The sequence below is a fragment of the Triticum aestivum genome, chromosome 3A, assembly GCF_018294505.1.
Source record: "Triticum aestivum cultivar Chinese Spring chromosome 3A, IWGSC CS RefSeq v2.1, whole genome shotgun sequence".
Taxonomy (NCBI): domain Eukaryota; kingdom Viridiplantae; phylum Streptophyta; class Magnoliopsida; order Poales; family Poaceae; genus Triticum; species Triticum aestivum.
Window position 1 is genome coordinate 734,054,313 of NC_057800.1, and position 10,440 is coordinate 734,064,752.

Consider the following 10,440-nt stretch of genomic DNA (forward strand, 5'->3'; position numbering starts at 1 on the left):
ATCCCCGTCACAGATTATTCCTAGTGACGGCGCACGCAAAATAACGTCACTGGATATAGGACCTTCAGTGACGTTCTCTAGAACATCATCAAGTTGTTACTTTTGTGACAGTCGATTAATGTCACATGCTACGAGAAAAAATTCCATATTGCACCATATTCAGTGATGTAGGAACGTCACAAATTCATGCCACGTCAACACCCAAGCAGACTATCCCACAGCTAGCATCATTAGTTTCATTATTGGTGAAGATGACACCACATATATTTGATTTATTTTGAATTTAAATTATGACAAATGATTAAATCCACTATAATCCAAATGCATATGACAATAATTATTTAATTCATATGAGATTATATAAATATAAGTTAAGATCCAAATCACATCATAAATTTATGATATTATATATTTAATCGTCTCAGCCAATTCGTCCTCTTGTGTTTCATAGTTAAAATTAACACTGACTCACGAGTTTGACAGAAGAATAGACAAGTTGAAAAGAAATATTTAGATAAGTAAAGACCACATGTGTTATCCTGATGATTGCAATGTATGATTCAACAACTATCTTTCCATCGCAAAAGGATGGCCTTCATGCACCATTAAGTTTGAATTAGGACTGCTAAGTTGCTTGCTGAGTTGCTTGAGCCCTTAAGAGAAAACCAATCAGGATATCCGTCTCTTGTTGCTTCTTTTGCCATGCTCCATTCTTCTCTTGCTCGATCTTCTTCACATCTTCTAATTATTCGTGTTGCTTCCTCTACACCTCTTCAAATGCTCTCGCTTGTGCTTCAAGTCTCACCACTAACTCCTCTCAGTGCCTATAAATTGACAAAACATAACAACATTGCATCTTGATGAGATGAAAACAGACAAGATAAAAAGGTGAGAGTACCACTAAGAAGCTTACAATCTATCAAAATATGAATGTAAAATAGAGAGGTGCATTATTAAATGTTAAGGCAAACATATGGATGGGCAAATGAAACAGTAAACTGAAGAATAACTTATAATGGTAAAAAACATGCATAACTAAGAGATAAATTTCATTTATCATTCTGAAAAGGAGCAAGCATCACCGATAAGATATCAAGTTAGTAACCTAGGCAAGAAGCAACTATGCTTGGACAACAACTTTTAGATCAAACTCAACCAACCTATATCATTCTACTAAAAAGCAAGCATATAAACCAATCAACAAATCATACTAGATTTTAGGATTAGAAACCATGCATTACAATCTTATTCTCATGCCTTTGTGTTGTAGCAGCAAAAACCATGTATTTCTCATTACAAGAATTATTATTTTTATGTTACTTTGGATTATTGGATTTGGATCAAACCATATGTAAACAGCGAAGCACTCCTCAGTTTGTTACAAGAACTGAAGACAAATGTCTTATTCACAAGTATTTGTGTATGCATTTTCTTACTATCATGAGGGCACTATGCACAGGTAGAAAAGCATGAAAAAATAAACAACAAGAACACAACAAAGAAACAAGACAAGTACCTGTCATTTGCATCTCTCGCCTCTCTATCCTTTTGCTCAATTCTTTCTTCTAGAACTCAGATCCTTGCTGATGAATTAGAGTTCCCAAATCTCCCGGATCTTGATGCATAACTCATGCTGGAAAGGAAGGTGCTATGGGCGTTTTCTTCCTTTAGAACTTCAGCCACAATCATTGAATCAAACACTGGTTGTCACTTCTGATTGTGTTTCCCTTTTCTTTTCCATTGCATTCTATTGTATAAAGGAAAACATTGATGCTCAAGTAAGGCAAAGTTCATATGATGGATACACTCGATCAATATGAGAATCATTTCAAGTCAAAAACAATAAAGGAAGAAATCTTACATAAGCTAGATGTGTCGGCTCGCTCATGCTGTTAGTATGGGTCTCTTTGAAAAACTCAATGGGACTTGGCTCCTGATTATTGTACTTGCCATTTTCCTATATATGAAAATCTAACATTACCACTCCATATATAATGACAAGATCCGATAGACATAGGACTAGAAGTAAGGTATTTGGAATGCTTACAATTTTGCTGAAAGTGGAAACATAAGACCTAATTAAAGCCAGTGAATGCACACTGATGTACACATTATTCAAGATGTAAGTCCACACGATATATTAGCATTGCTTTGGACATAGCAAGAGTGGCTTCCCCTTCATCTCTCAAAGCCCCTTCCTAGAGCTTACATGAATATAATAAAGTAGATAAGTTAGGATGCAAGCACGGGATGCACTAATATTGTGTATAACTAATTGTTAAAGTGAAATTAATGGAAAACATTTACTCTTGCTTGCACTATGAGTAAGCATATGGATGGAGGAGTACTTGTAACGTAACTGACTGATTTAGCTATTACAAGTTGGCTTCGCATTGGTGGTAGACAAAAAGAAGCTAGATTGTGTAAAATAGTCATAACTCGTAAGCAGGCAGCAGTGCCAACAAGAAGTTCATGTCAGAATGTATAAATACAAAATGAAGATCTCACGCATTGGGATCTAACAAGTAAAGAAATCAACATGCATGGTGCAGCTGGGTCACAGTCAGGGAGAAGCAGCCAGCAAGCCAATAAAAACAAGACTAGAATGTTCATAATAAAAAACAGCAAAAATATATGATTACCGGAGCTACTGGCATAGTTTAGAAACCAGAAAGTTTACTACTATTTCAGAATTAAGGCTCGATGGATGGTGTTGTATGTTTGCAAAGTAGGAGCAGGTTGATTTTACCCAGCTTAGTATGTCAGCTTAGTATGGCATAGTTTAGAAACCAGAAAGTTTACTACTATTTCAGAATTAAGGCTCGATGGATGGTGTTGTATGTTTGCAAAGTAGGAGCAGGTTGATTTTACCCAGCTTAGTATGTCAGAATATAGTAAAAAAACTAAAGTTTACCATGTATCTGCTTTTATCAAGTTCTGGGTGTACTGAAAATGCTTGTGGGCTTCAGACGCTTAACATCATGGGTAGCTAAATTAGGAGAGGCATGTCAAAGATTAAGTTTAGTTCTCTTTTGACTAGTACTGTAGACAAAAGTACACTGATACAGAGCTATGCATCTCCTTAAGGAGTCAAAATCAAGTGCAGTCTCAGTCTTTATTCAGTTTTGACAGCACTAGTTAAGGACTATTTATGGGACAACAGAACCACAAACATAGAATTCAGTTTCACGTTTTAACATAGATAAAGTGGTTGCATCAAGCAGCTAGTTTATCCTGACATATAGATACATGGATACAAGGATGCACTGCTTCCTGCTTGTAATTAGTTCTCCTTTTATATGCTGCATACTTTAGTTCATGTGTTTATGTTCATCTGATTATGACACCATACAACGATCAAGAGCATCTAGTTTTATTCATTACAGCAGGGTACAACCATCAGATGGTTAACATATAATTTTCTTTTGAATGCAAGAGTAGCCATACAAGCACATGGAAGCAAAAGAAATCTCCCAGCTAAGGCCACACATCTCATACCTAACGGAACTTTTCCATAACGGCTAACAGTGCTACAGTAGCATATATTCAGGTTCATCCCTTTTGACAATAGCAGGCTATAACAAATGCAAAACCATGGTCACTATTGCGGTTTTGCACACGGACCTATTAATAGGATATCAAGTAAAGTTATCTAGCAGGAGGTTCAGGCTTTTTAACATCGCAGGCTGTAGCAAATCCTAATTGCAGAGAAGGGCGAGGTGATTAGTACTAGTATGCATGAACCCTAATCATTGAACGCCAAGGGGTGGCTGGATGAGGAGGGCGGCATGAGGAAATCACCGAAAAGTCGTCGGTCGCTGGGGAAAAGAGAGCCGGGTGCTCACTGGGCGGGTTGATGCGGTGGGTCCAACCTCGGCAGCGGGGCAGCCTCCTTCAATCTGGCGTCACGGGTCGCTGCAGTTGGGGGAGAAGAGGGCCGGGTGCTCGCGGGGCTGGATGTTTGGGTGGATCCGAGCTCGGCCTGTAGGGCGACCTCCCCCGATCTGCCGCCGCAAGTCGTTCCAATCGGGGCTGTAATCTTGGGGAGAAGAGAGCCGGTTGAATCGGGGCAGAAGAAAGATGCGGGGTAGGCAGTGGCTCTTCGCGGGTGAAAAAGGAGGAATTTGGCTGGGTCCTTGACGAGTGGGGACACAGTGTACACGAGGAATGATTTATTTTCAGGATTTATCTTCCACTCTAATACTCCCTCCGTCCGAAAATACTTGTCATCAAAATAGATAAAAAGAGATGTATCTAGAACTAAAATACATCTAGATACATCCTCTTTCTTCCATTTTGATGACAAGTATTTTTGAACGGAGGGAGTACCATGTAATTCATTTACTTCAAAATAAATATCAAATGATTATTAAAAAAAGGAAATCTTATATAAACATTATGATTCAGTATTTTTCCATGTAGTTTTTTTATATAATTGTAAATAAATATGCCGAAACTTGTACACAATGGTCTTAAATATGTTTTTCTCGCCCACAAGGATTACTGTGGCATCGATCCCGACCACAACGGAACTGGTGGTTTGATTTTGATCGGAATCCAACGACAAAGAAATCATTTGTATCTGTTGTAGAACTGGATAGTTCGTCATATAGATAAATCATTTAAAAAATTAGATAGAACAAAACAACGTCACCTCAGGCATGCCCCATTCAAGTTGTTTGCCCAACAACTATCTATTTACATATAAGAATAAAAATAAGATTTTCCATCTACTCTCATCTTTCCATTTTAATTTTTTACATAGAACGAAACAACATTACCTTATGAGCGCCCAATTGAAGTTTTCAACACACCCACTACCTATTTATTCCAGATATAAGAACAAAATAGCTATGTTAAAAATATATGTTTTTTCCATTGCCCGTTCACTCTCTTATTTCCATTTCTATTTTGAGATAAACAACATCAGATCACAAATGCCCGATTAAAGTTTCTTGCCGAGTCACTACCTATTTATATTAGAAAGAACAAAATAACCATCTCAGAAAAAAGAGAAAACAGACCAAGGTTTTCAATTTATAAAAAATAATAAAATATATGTCTTGCATGGCTACTACCTACTTATATTTTATTTGCGGGATACTACCTACTTATATTAGATAGAACAAAATAATTACAACCCTCAATAGCCTTTGAAAAATTATGGAGAGTACCACTACCAAAACTAATGCATGGGTCCTACCTCTAAATAACCCTTGGACTAGCTATGGCGGGTCCCACTGCTAGACATTACATGAAAAAAAATGATCACCACACATTCGTAGTATTCGATGACACTGGCAAATCCGTCATGAAAATACCATACTGTCACAGAAATTGGCAGCCAGGTGTGCTCAGAGAACGAGGCAATTAGGTGACGTTTATCGTCACCGATTTGCGATAATCGGTGCCATTGTCCACCATCGTCATGAGGCTTTTCGTCACGGTATGTCAATTTTGTTGTAACCAGTCCATAAATGGATCGTTGGAGCTTGCACACTTTGTTAGCTCCCTTTGGATCGACAAAACCTTCGGGTTGCATCATATACAACTCTTCTTCCAGAAACCCATTCAGGAATGCAGTTTTGACATCCATTTGCACTAGTAGAAAACGGAGCTTTAAAACCGGTTCGTAAGGGCCTTTAGTGCCGATTCCATAATCGGCACTAATTGGTGGGCACTAAAGGCCCCCCCTTTAGTACCGGTTCGGCACGAACCGACGCTAAAGTGCCACCACGTGGCGTGAGCTCGCGCCTTGGTATGGGGGACCTTTAGTACCGGTTGGTGTTACCAACCGGTATTAAAGGTTTTTTTTGATTTTTTTTATTTTTAATTTTTCTGAATTATTTGGTGATTTAGTCTCTAATCACCTCTCTACTGCTTAAGTGTGGATCACTCATTCCAAATCATCTAACTTCCCGACCGGTCACCCATCCCTCTCACTACTCCAGCCCGAGCATGCTTAACTTTCGGGTTCTATTCTCCTTCGTTTCCAAGTCTGCACTTGTTGTTTTCCTGACAATAGTAAGATGCCAATCCTATTAACCCTCAGGAGTTTAGCTTGAGCATGAAGTCACACGTTTCACTGTTTGAGTTTGAAACTATTATTCTAAAAAAACAGTAATTATTTAGTAACACTAATATTTCTTGAATAAGTTTGACCACAGTTTGACCACAGTTTGACCGTAGTTTGACCAGATTTGACCAAAATTCAAAAAATTGAAATAATTATTTAGTAACACTAATATTCTTGAATAATTATGTAGTAACATTAATACTTCTTGAATAAGTAGTTTGACCAGATTTAACATTTTTTTTAAACTGAAATTTGACCATATCTTTTTTTCCTTTTGGAATTTGAGGATTCTAAAAAATTGCAAACTTGCCATAGGCAGTCTCCATCGGATGCAGATTTTCATGCTGAATTTTTTGATATATTATACGTTTTTTTCCGACATCGTATGCAAAAGTTATAGCCGTTTTACATTTTCCCTACACTTTTTGCAAAACATGTCCAAATTTAAGTTTTCAAATTTTCCTAAGTAGTAGATGTAGTAATATAACTACCTCTCGAAGGATTTTATTTTTTGAAATTTTTATCATTTTCTTTTGATTTTTTCAGAAGTGAAATGGCGACACAGGGGGGGGTAGAGTTTGAAAATTGCCCTATAATGCCGGCTTGTGTCACAAACCGGTACTATAGGTCAGACCCCTTTAGTACCGGTTCGTGGCACAAACCGGTACTAAAGGTTAGCCCTTTAGTACCGGTTTGTGCCACGAACCGGTACTAAAGGTGATCGTGGAGCCCCAGCCTGACGCCAGCCTGCCATCACCCCTTTAGTACCGGTTTGTGGCACGAACCGGTACTAAAGGTTCAACACGAACCGGCATTAATGCATAGTCGTTCGAACCGGCACTAATGGTACCATTAGTGCCGACTCAAATTCAAACCGGCACTAATGTGCTTCACGTTTGACCCTTTTTCTACTAGTGTTGCCAAATTTCATAATCATAAAATGCGGCAATTGCTAACATGATTCAGACATACTTAAGCATCGCTACGGGTGAGAAAGTCTCATCATAGTCAACCCCTTGAACTTGTCGAAAAACCTTTCGCAACAAGTCGAGCTTTGTACACAGTAACATTACCGTCAGCGTCAGTCTTCTTCTTGAAGATCCATTTATTCTCTATGGCTTGCCGATCATCGGGCAAGTCAACTAAAGTCCACACTTTGTTCTCATACATGGGTCCCATCTCAGATTTCATGGCCTCAAGCCATTTTGCGGAATCTGGGCTCACCATCGCTTCTTCATTGTTTGTAGGTTCGCTTTGGTCAAGTAACATGACCTCCAGAATAGGATTACCGTACCGCTCTGGTGCAGATCTTAATCTGGTTGACCTACGAGGTTCGGTAATAACTTGATCTAAAGTTTCATGATCAGCATCATTAGCTTCCTCACTAATTGGTGTAGGTGTCACAGGAACCGGTTTCTGTGATGAACTACTTTCCAATAAGGGAGCAGGTATAGTTACCTCATCAAGTTCTACTTCCTCCCACTCACTTATTTCAAGAGAAACTCCTTCTCTAGAAAGGATCCATTTTTAGCAACAAATGTCTTGCCTTCGGATCTGTGATAGAAAGTGTACCCAATAGTTTCCTTTGGGTATCCTATGAAGATATATTTCTTCGATTTGGGTTCGAGCTTATCAATTTGAAGCTTTTTCACATAAGCATCGCAGCCCCAAACTTTAAGAAACGACAACTTTGGTTTCTTGCCAAACCACAGTTCATAAGGCGTCATCTCAACGAATTTTGATGGTGCCCTATTTAACGTGAATGCAGCCGTCTCTAAAGCATAACCCCAAAATGATAGCGGTAAATCAGTAAGAGACATCATAGATCGCACCATATCTAGTAAAGTACGATTATGACATTCGGACACACCATTACGCTATGGTGTTCCGGGTGGCGTGAGTTGCGAAACTATTCCGCATTGTTTCAAATGTAGACCAAACTCGTAACTCAAATATTCTCCTCCACGATCAGATCGTAGAAACTTTATTTTCTTGGTACGATGATTTTCCACTTCACTCTAAAATTCTTTGAACTTTTCAAATGTTTCAGACTTATGTTTCATTAAGTAGATATACCCATATCTGCTTAAATCATCTGTGAAGGTGAGAAAATAACGATACTCGTTGCGAGCCTCAATATTCGTCGGACCACATACATCAGTATGTATGATTTCTAATAAATCTGCTGCTCGCTCCATTGTTCCGGAGAACGGCGTTTTAGTCATCTTGCCCATGAGGCATGGTTCGCAAGTACCAAGTGATTCATAATCAAGTGATTCTAGAAGTCCATCAGTATGGAGTTTCTTCATGCGCTTTACACCAATATGACCCAAACGGCAGTGCCACAAATAAGTTGCACTATCATTATCAACTCTGCATCTTTTGGCTTCAACATTATGAATATGTGTATCACTACTATCGAGATTTAACACAAATAGACCACTCTTCAAGGGTGCATGACCATAAAAGATATTACTCATATAAATAGACAACCATTATTCTCAGATTTAAATGAATAACCGTCTCGCATCAAACAAGATCTAGATATAATGTTCATGCTTAACGCTGGCACCAAATAACAATTATTCAGGTCTAAAACTAATCCTGAAGGTAGATGTAGAGGTAGCGTGCCGACGGCGATCACATCGACTTTGCAACCATTTCCCACGCGCATAGATACCTCGTCCTTAGCTAGTCTTCGCTTAATCCGTAGTTCCTGCTTCGAGTTGCAAATATTAGCAACAGAACCAGTATCAAATACTGAGGTGCTACTGCGAGCTCTGGTAAGGTACACATCAATAACATGTATATCACATATACCTTTGTTCACCTTGCCATCCTTCTTATCCGTCAAATACTGAGGCAGTTCTGCTTCCAGTTACCAGTCTATTTGCAGTAGAAGTACTCAGTCTCAGGCTTAGGTCCAGACTTAGGTTTCTTCTCTTGAGCAACAACTTGTTTGCCATTCTTCTTGAAGTTCCCCTTCTTCTTCCCTTTACTCTTTTTCTTGAAATTGGTGGTCTTGTTGACCATCAACACTTGATGCTCCTTTTTGATTTCTACCTCCGCAGCCTTTAGCATTGCGAAGAGATCAGGAATTGTCTTATCCATCCCTTGCATATTATAGCTCATCACGAAGCTCTTGTAGCTTGGTGGCAGTGATTGAAGAATTCTGTCAATGACACTATCATCCGGAATATTAACTCTCAATTGAATCAAGTGATTACAGTACCAAGACATTCTGAGTATATGTTCACTGACATAACTATTCTCCTCCATTTTGTAGCTGTAGAACTTATTGGAGACTTCATATCTCTCAATCTGGGCATTTGCTTAAAATATTAACTTCAACTCCTGGAACATCTCATATGCTCCATGACGTTCAAAACATTGTTGAAGTCCCGATTCTAAGTCGTAAAGCATGGCACACTGAACTATCGAGTAGTCATCAACGCGCGAGTTCCAGGCATTCACAATGTCTGTAGTTGCCTGTGCAGGTGGTACACCTAGCGGTGCTTCTAGGACGTAATTCTTCTATGCAGCAATGAAAATAATCGTCAAGTTACGGACCCAGTCCGTGTAATTGCTACCATCATCTTTCAACTTTGCTTTCTCAAGGAACACATTAAAATTCAATGGAACAACAACATGAGCCATCTATCTACAACAACATAGACAAGCAAAATACTATTAGGTACTAAGTTCATGATAAATTTAAGTTCAATTAATCATATTACTTAAGAACTCCCACTTAGATAGACATCTCTCTAATCATCTAAGTGATCACGTGATCCATATCAACTAAACCATAACCGATCATCACGTGAGATGGAGTAGTTTTCAATGGTGAACATCACTATGTTGATCATATCTACTATATGATTCACGCTCGACCTTTCGGTCCCAGTGTTCCGAGGCCATATCTGCATATGCTAGGCTCGTCAAGTTTAACCCGAGTATTCTGCATGTGCAAAACTGTCTTACACCCATTGTAGATGAACGTTGAGCTTATCACACCCGATCATCACGTGGTGTCTCGGCACGATGAACTTTGGCAACGGTGCATACTCAGGGAGAACACCTTTTACCTTGAAATTTAGTGAGAGATCATCTTATAATGCTACCGTCAAACAAAGCAGAATAAGATGCATAAAGTTTAAACATCACATGCAATCAATATAAGTGATATGATATGACCATTATCATCTTGTGCCTTTGATCTTCATCTCCAAAGCACCGTCATGATCACCATCATCACCGGCGTGACACCTTGATCTCCATCGTAGCATCGTCGTCGTCTCACCAACTATTACTTCTACGACTATCGCTACCGCTTAGTGATAAAGTAAAGCAATTACAGGGCG

General features: G+C 38.9%; 1 long non-coding RNA gene across 2 annotated transcripts; it reads right to left on the bottom strand.

Annotated features, from left to right (window-relative positions):
* Positions 1-402: 402 nt before the first annotated feature.
* LOC123059562 (uncharacterized) lies at positions 403-4,099 on the bottom strand. Of its 2 annotated transcripts, XR_006427474.1 has the most exons (5): positions 3,802-4,095; positions 2,048-2,204; positions 1,862-1,957; positions 1,517-1,747; positions 403-824 (listed from the first exon to the last, which is right to left on the bottom strand). It is a non-coding gene; the product is annotated as an uncharacterized lncRNA (long non-coding RNA). The 2 variants fall into 2 exon arrangements; XR_006427473.1 differs by having other exon boundaries at positions 1,862-2,204; positions 3,802-4,099.
* Positions 4,100-10,440: the final 6,341 nt, after the last annotated feature.